This window comes from Etheostoma spectabile, chromosome 5 (genome assembly GCF_008692095.1).
Source record: "Etheostoma spectabile isolate EspeVRDwgs_2016 chromosome 5, UIUC_Espe_1.0, whole genome shotgun sequence".
In the NCBI taxonomy this organism is placed as follows: Eukaryota; Metazoa; Chordata; class Actinopteri; order Perciformes; family Percidae; genus Etheostoma; species Etheostoma spectabile.
Window position 1 is genome coordinate 34553116 of NC_045737.1, and position 6311 is coordinate 34559426.

Genomic DNA, 6311 nt, shown 5'->3' on the forward strand with positions numbered 1-6311 from the left:
ATCAAGGCAATCGCTGTCTCATAGAGGTATCGAGGCTGTCACTGTCTCATAGAGGTATTATGGCTGTCGCTGTCTCATAGAGGTATTATGGCTGTCGCTGTCTCCTAGAGGTATCAAGGCTAATGTTTTGCCTGTTTGAACATCTAGCAGACACAGAGGAACATTATCAGAAGAAGGCTATGCCACAGGAGTTTAAGAAGTCTGAATAGATTTTTTTGTTTTTATAGCGTTTCTGATAACTCCTGGTTGCCATTAGAGTACATTGTGACTGCAGCGCAGTGGACCTCCATGTTTTAAAGCCTATACACAGCTATAGAGGAACCAGCGTTTAATTTTGAATGGTTTATAAACTATCTGTACAGTTTATTTGCTGTGTTGTAGAGCAGCAGTCTTATTGGTCACACTGGTTGTGTGTAGCGTAATGTGTTACAGCGGAACCTTTTTCTCTTTATTCTTTACTTTTGCCACTGTATTTTCAGCCAGTATGATGCTGGGCTGGTTCGACTGCTTTCTGTGATGCCGTTCATGTGAACAAACACCCCTTCTTTCTAGTTCTTACTCTTAAACTCATCATAACCTGCACTGCATCCAACACCTAATCAGAATGTAACACTGTCACATAATGAGCATCTCCATGTGCTTGTGCATTACAATGTTGCTGCACAGACACAGTCACTGGCTGTACTTTCTCTGTAAACATAATACTACTTGTATTTCCATGATCGGTGGTGCTGCTGGTAGTATTTGTTGATAGTGACGACAACATTGAGCAATAGTTTCAGTTCTACAGTGACACATTCACTGTCACGCATAGTGTATCTAACAAATGGAAAGACGTCCGAGTAGCTTTTTACACTGGGCAGAGATCAAGATGTGTTAGGAGGAAGCATTATCAGAGTCATGAGCATTTTTTTTTAAGTTTCATTCTTTACTTTTGGGCAGTAATACACACAGAGGAGTTGCCCTGACACAGAGGTGTATTTGGAGCATTTAGACATGGGACAGTCCATGGGTTTCACTCCAGGAAGATGCTGTATTCAGTCCAGAATCCACACTTTGACTGTAGTTGTTTTCTCCTCCCCAAAACACAAAAACAACTATGTATTGCTTGTATTACATAAATGCATTCACCACACTGTAGATGGGGTGCTAGAGCGAGGGCGAAGTGAGAGAGTGACGGCGATTAGCTTCGGAGCGAGTAGCGACTCTAGAGTCCTAGTGAGAGGAGTGTCTCCCCTGTGCTTCCTGACCAAGGTGGGAGATCTGTAGCAGGAGCAGTTAACTCTCTCCTTGATTTCATGTTGTTTATGAAGGAGAACCAGGAAATGAGCAGGGGGAAACGTAACGCTACCAAGCCACGGCCGAGACACGTGCGTTGCTGCGACGTGTAGTTACATTTTTCCTAGGGTCAGGTGTAGGTAACGTAACTATATACGCTGCAAACGTGTAGATTTCACACAGAAGTATAAAACAGCCTTTAAAAGTATTGAATTTCACTTACAAAGGCCTATATTTTCTCTTGCCCTTTCTTAGGATTAAATAAATGCCGTAACGTCATACATATTTTGAGTAATATTTCAATTTACTTTTATTTTGTATTTTTAGTTTAATAGCATAAAGGCTCTAAATGCGACAAATGTTATTTGTGTACAAACACACTACACAAAAATGTTTTATTGAATTCAGGTAACGTCAGTTGGTAAATAAGTCTTTTCTCTGGCTTAAAATCCATACTGATTTTCCTTTTTATGGCCGTAATGTTGGCATTAAATTTCATCCTAGGGTACCATGCTGTAGTTGTGATGTAGAGTGTTCATAGTGAAGGACAAAGTTGAACCAATCGGCTGAATATGTCATTTCTTATGGGTAAGTAGCAAAATAAAAAAATCAGCCAGTGTATTTGACAAGCAAACCATGCTTGATCTTTACAGTTCACAGACATTGTTCAAATGAAAATGATGGTAAGTCACATTGTTCAACATCTTAAATGCTGCTAGCTCTTTCACTGTAATATCTCCATACGTAGTCAAAGGAAAATAGTTATTTGGCTATTAGGAACTTCAACAGAAAAGCATGTTTTCCCCACAATATTCCCTTCTGGCAAGTAAAGCATGATTAACATGTCTTATGATTGTGTTTGGGCAACTCAAAACGTTTTTTTATTTTTTTATTTTTAAAGTTTAACCCTCCTGTTGTCCTCAGGTCAAATTTTCCCCCATTAAAAAATGTCTATATTTGAAATATGGGTTTCTTTTTAACCAAATTACCACAAAAAATTGATTTAATTACATACAATGCTCTTTGCAAATACAATTGATCACTAGTGGTAGGAAGGTGGTTTTAGTGAAAACTAAAGTCGGAAGAAGGACAGATCATCAACCTGGGAGGACCACACAAGGGTTAAGGAAAGGAGTTTGGTCTTCTTTTGAATATTGAAAAAGTAAAATCTGACTTAAAGTACAAGACAGTCCTTCAGTGTAGAAGTCAGACGTTGCGGTATAACAACATTATTTCTTGCACTGGAACAAAATGTTGCCAGTGAATGTGAACGTTTTGCAAATCCGTTGCATACGAGAGTAATTCCTTGGAGACAGGGTTGGTGGTCCCCGACTATCAAATATCTTTTCCACATAAGCATGCACTGTCACTCTGGTTTGTGTTAGCAGTTTTCACACCCTGGCAAAACATTTCAGAAGCCTTTGTGCGAGAGATAGCAGTGATTTGACTATGAAAAAGGGCAGGTTTTAAAAAATATTTGATAATATAACAGGCCAGAATGTATGCCAGTATCATCTTTTTCCTTGTATATATTTTTTTTCTTGTATTTCTTTTTGTACTGCCTTTAGTCTAATTGTGTTACAATATCAAGCATGTTTAATATGCTTAATCAAAACGCTTTTGTAAAACTTGCTTGTTTTAAAGGGATTGGTGGAATGCCATGAAAGGTTGTTGTTCCCCCGAATGAACAGAAGAAATTAACGGTTTCAATAATGTCAGTGTGTCACTCAGCAGTCATGTTTGGTGCTCCGTAAGTGCAAGCCTGAATGAGGCTAATTAGTCGTTCCCCTTTTCTAGACACAAAGGCCCCATTACAAATATGGCCTAGAAGTTCTTGGAAAACATCTTCAATTTTGACTCAGAAAAAAAGGTACCTGGTCAACGGGTAGACAACACAAGGGTTAAGCAGATCCATCCGTTGCTAGCAAGAGAAAATCCTCAGTTTGTCATTCTCTAGATAATAACTCACAACAGTGTAAGTTTCCTCATCTCAACAGGTCCCTTTGGTTCTGTTGAAGGAGGTAAAGGGTGTTTGTCTTCCTCTGCTCAAACATGTGACCATCACTCGCTGCCGCATGCATGTGGGTTTTCAGTCTGCAGAAAAAAAGCAAATTACAGATAGCAGTAGAGCACAAGACACACCATTAAACACACTGTTATTTACATTAAAAGGCGCATAAAAAAAACCTAAAAAAAACGGCGATTAGCTTCGGAGCGAGAATAGCCACTCTAGAGTCATAGAGAGAAACAAAGTACTTCCTAACCACGGTGGGAGATCTGAAGCAGGAGCAGTCAACACTCTCCTTGACGTCCTTGAAATGCAATGCTACCTAGCCATGGCCGAGCGACGTGCATCGCAGCAACGTTTAATTACATTTTTCGAGAGGTGCACGTCAGGCTTCGGCATAGGGTTCGGCGTAGGTCCGTTCGCCGAAGCCACGGCATACATTTGACTTAGAAGAAGTCTAAATGAAGCTGTGGCCGGCAGCCTGCTCTCCCTTTGAGGTTTCCACACCAACGCCACTACATAACCTGCAGCATGCCAGCCCAACTAAACAGAGCAAATAAAAATTATTATTAGTACATGAAATTTGGTGACGTCCCAATACCCAGTATAGCTCCACCTTGAACCTAAGCAGAGGTCTAATCGGGCAGAATAAGTGACAACACCTGCGTGGGGGCTGCAGGGCCTTTTGGAGCTGTGCGTGTGCGTGGCCATCTGTCAGGTATAAACTCACCTGCACCTTTTTCTATAGAAACAGGGGTCCTCGTTGCTAGGAGATCTTTTGCCTGGCAATGAGTGCCTGCTTACACTTAGATACACACACACACACACACACACACACACACACACACACACACACACACACACACACACACACACACACACACACTCTCTCTCCCCCTGACATTTTCCAAGACATTTGGGAGTAGTGCAGACCAGGTAGATGGGAAGGGGACGCCTCAGTATCATCCTACATAAACCCGGTACTGCAGCGTTAGGAATCGGTCTTGTCTCGAACTTTAAAGTCTATATTAAACGTTAACAACATTTATCTTTAATAAGTCTATGAAGATAGCTGTCAGACGTTTTTTTTTTTTTTAGGACAATAGTAACAACAATAGGACTAATAACAACAATACCACTAATAATAATTATAATTATATTAATTTTCATTATTATTAATGTAACAATATTGGGGCCTAATCAGTAATATTTAGGGCAGTTAGCCCACATCTTATTTGGGGAGTGGAGTAAGACCCCTGGATAATGGGCGCAGGTCCCAAAGAGGTTGAGAACCACTGATTTACATCCTGGTGTATCCCGCTTTAATGTCCAGTAATAATTTTGTCCAGTCAATTTTATTCATTTAGCCCAATATCACGAGTCGGGGGGCTTCATAATCTCTACATCTTATGATACCTCGAAAAAAAGGAAGAGCAACTGTGGAAGGATCCCTCTCCCTGGCTGCAGTGTCAGAGAAATCTGGGAACTGAGTTCATTCCCAAAAGCAGCTAGTGCGACTGACTACATCTTTTAGATGTAATTCATTTAGATTGGGATTGTTGTTGTGAACAACATAAGCTCAGGTTGGTTGTGTTGCCACCTGGCGTGCCAGCTGCCTGTAGGTGAGCGAGAGCTCAAAGGACACGACCGCAAAATAGATCCATGTGATGCGCTGTTATGTCTGGCGTCACTAGTCAATACACTCACCAGTTCCGTACACAGCTGACCGTGTGTTTCTACGGTACACAGCGGTCCCGGTCTGTTTCAGTACAGGAAACCTTATCTGGGAACTTGTTTGTTTTAAACACACATTCTCTTGTCCTGCAACTTTTCATAGGGAGGGCAATATATTGATATTAAATGTAACTTTTGGGTATTGTAGTATGGCATGTTTTGTCTTTTCCTGGTTTTGCAGGCTGCTGTGCAGTGATGTTAGTTACTTACCTGACTTACTAGCTGTTTTATTATTTGCCTTTAGCCACTTAGTCATTAAATCCATATTACTGATTATTTATCTAAAATTGTATTAAAGATAATTTATGAATACATCAATTGTTAACCCTGCAATATCGTCGCCATATCGACATTGACATATTTGGTCAAGAATATTGTGCTATTTTCTCCATATGGCCCAGCTCTAACTTTTCATTTTAATCAGCTGAATTTGTGCTGTTACCTTTGAATCAGCTGTCCCATTGGTGACTTATAAATCTTTGTGCTGCTGTTTCAATTTTAATGGGAGTAAAGGTCAACACGCCTCAGCATATGACGTCAACCATATCACTATCAAGGGTGTGTGTCAATTTACTCCTTATATAACCGGTCTGATAAGCCATTAGGACAGTCCAGTCCACAGCATGGACCATCAACACTTTATGACTAAAACTGTGGGTTGCATATTATATTTTGTATCTCCTTCTGTCAATTGTTAACTTCAAAAATTGTCCAGCTGATAGTAATTACAACTGCAGCTTGAGATCACATTATCTAGCTCAGTGCGATCAATAATCCATGGAACGTGATTTAACTCAGCTCGGCGTGACTATGAAAACTCAGTTTGAAGTGTCTGAGTACAAATCCTTTTACAGTGAGAATCTGGAACTGCACATTCAGGGTTCAGTCAATTACCATACATTTAGATGAGAGCTGAATTGTTGTGAATTTGGAAAGCATCTCCTAATATCCAGACTTAAGGGCAAAGTTTGGATTTTGTCAACATGTCATCATGACATTATGACTTCGCATAAACGTACACGCCGGCTGTATACAGCGGGCATAAACGTACGCGGGTTGGGTTTAGGAAAAGAACGGGGTTTGCTTTAGTAAAAACACAAACTGATATGATCCCCGGTCTCCTGGGTTCAAGTCCTGTGTTTTACCAGGACCTCCTCCCTGCTCTACCCCTGCCTTGATTGTTAAGTTTGTCAGTTTTGTTAGTTCCTAACCCTTGACTGAAATTTTGATACGATTCGCGATAATGGAGGAAATGATTTTTGATTTTTACTTGAATGTTATGTTTGTCTGT

The 6311-nt window shown here is 40.4% G+C and overlaps 1 protein-coding gene across 3 annotated transcripts in view; it reads left to right on the forward strand.

Annotated features, from left to right (window-relative positions):
* Window positions 1-6311, forward strand: part of kalrna (kalirin RhoGEF kinase a) — a 179480-nt gene that overhangs the window by 117015 nt on the left and 56154 nt on the right. The window lies entirely within an intron of this gene.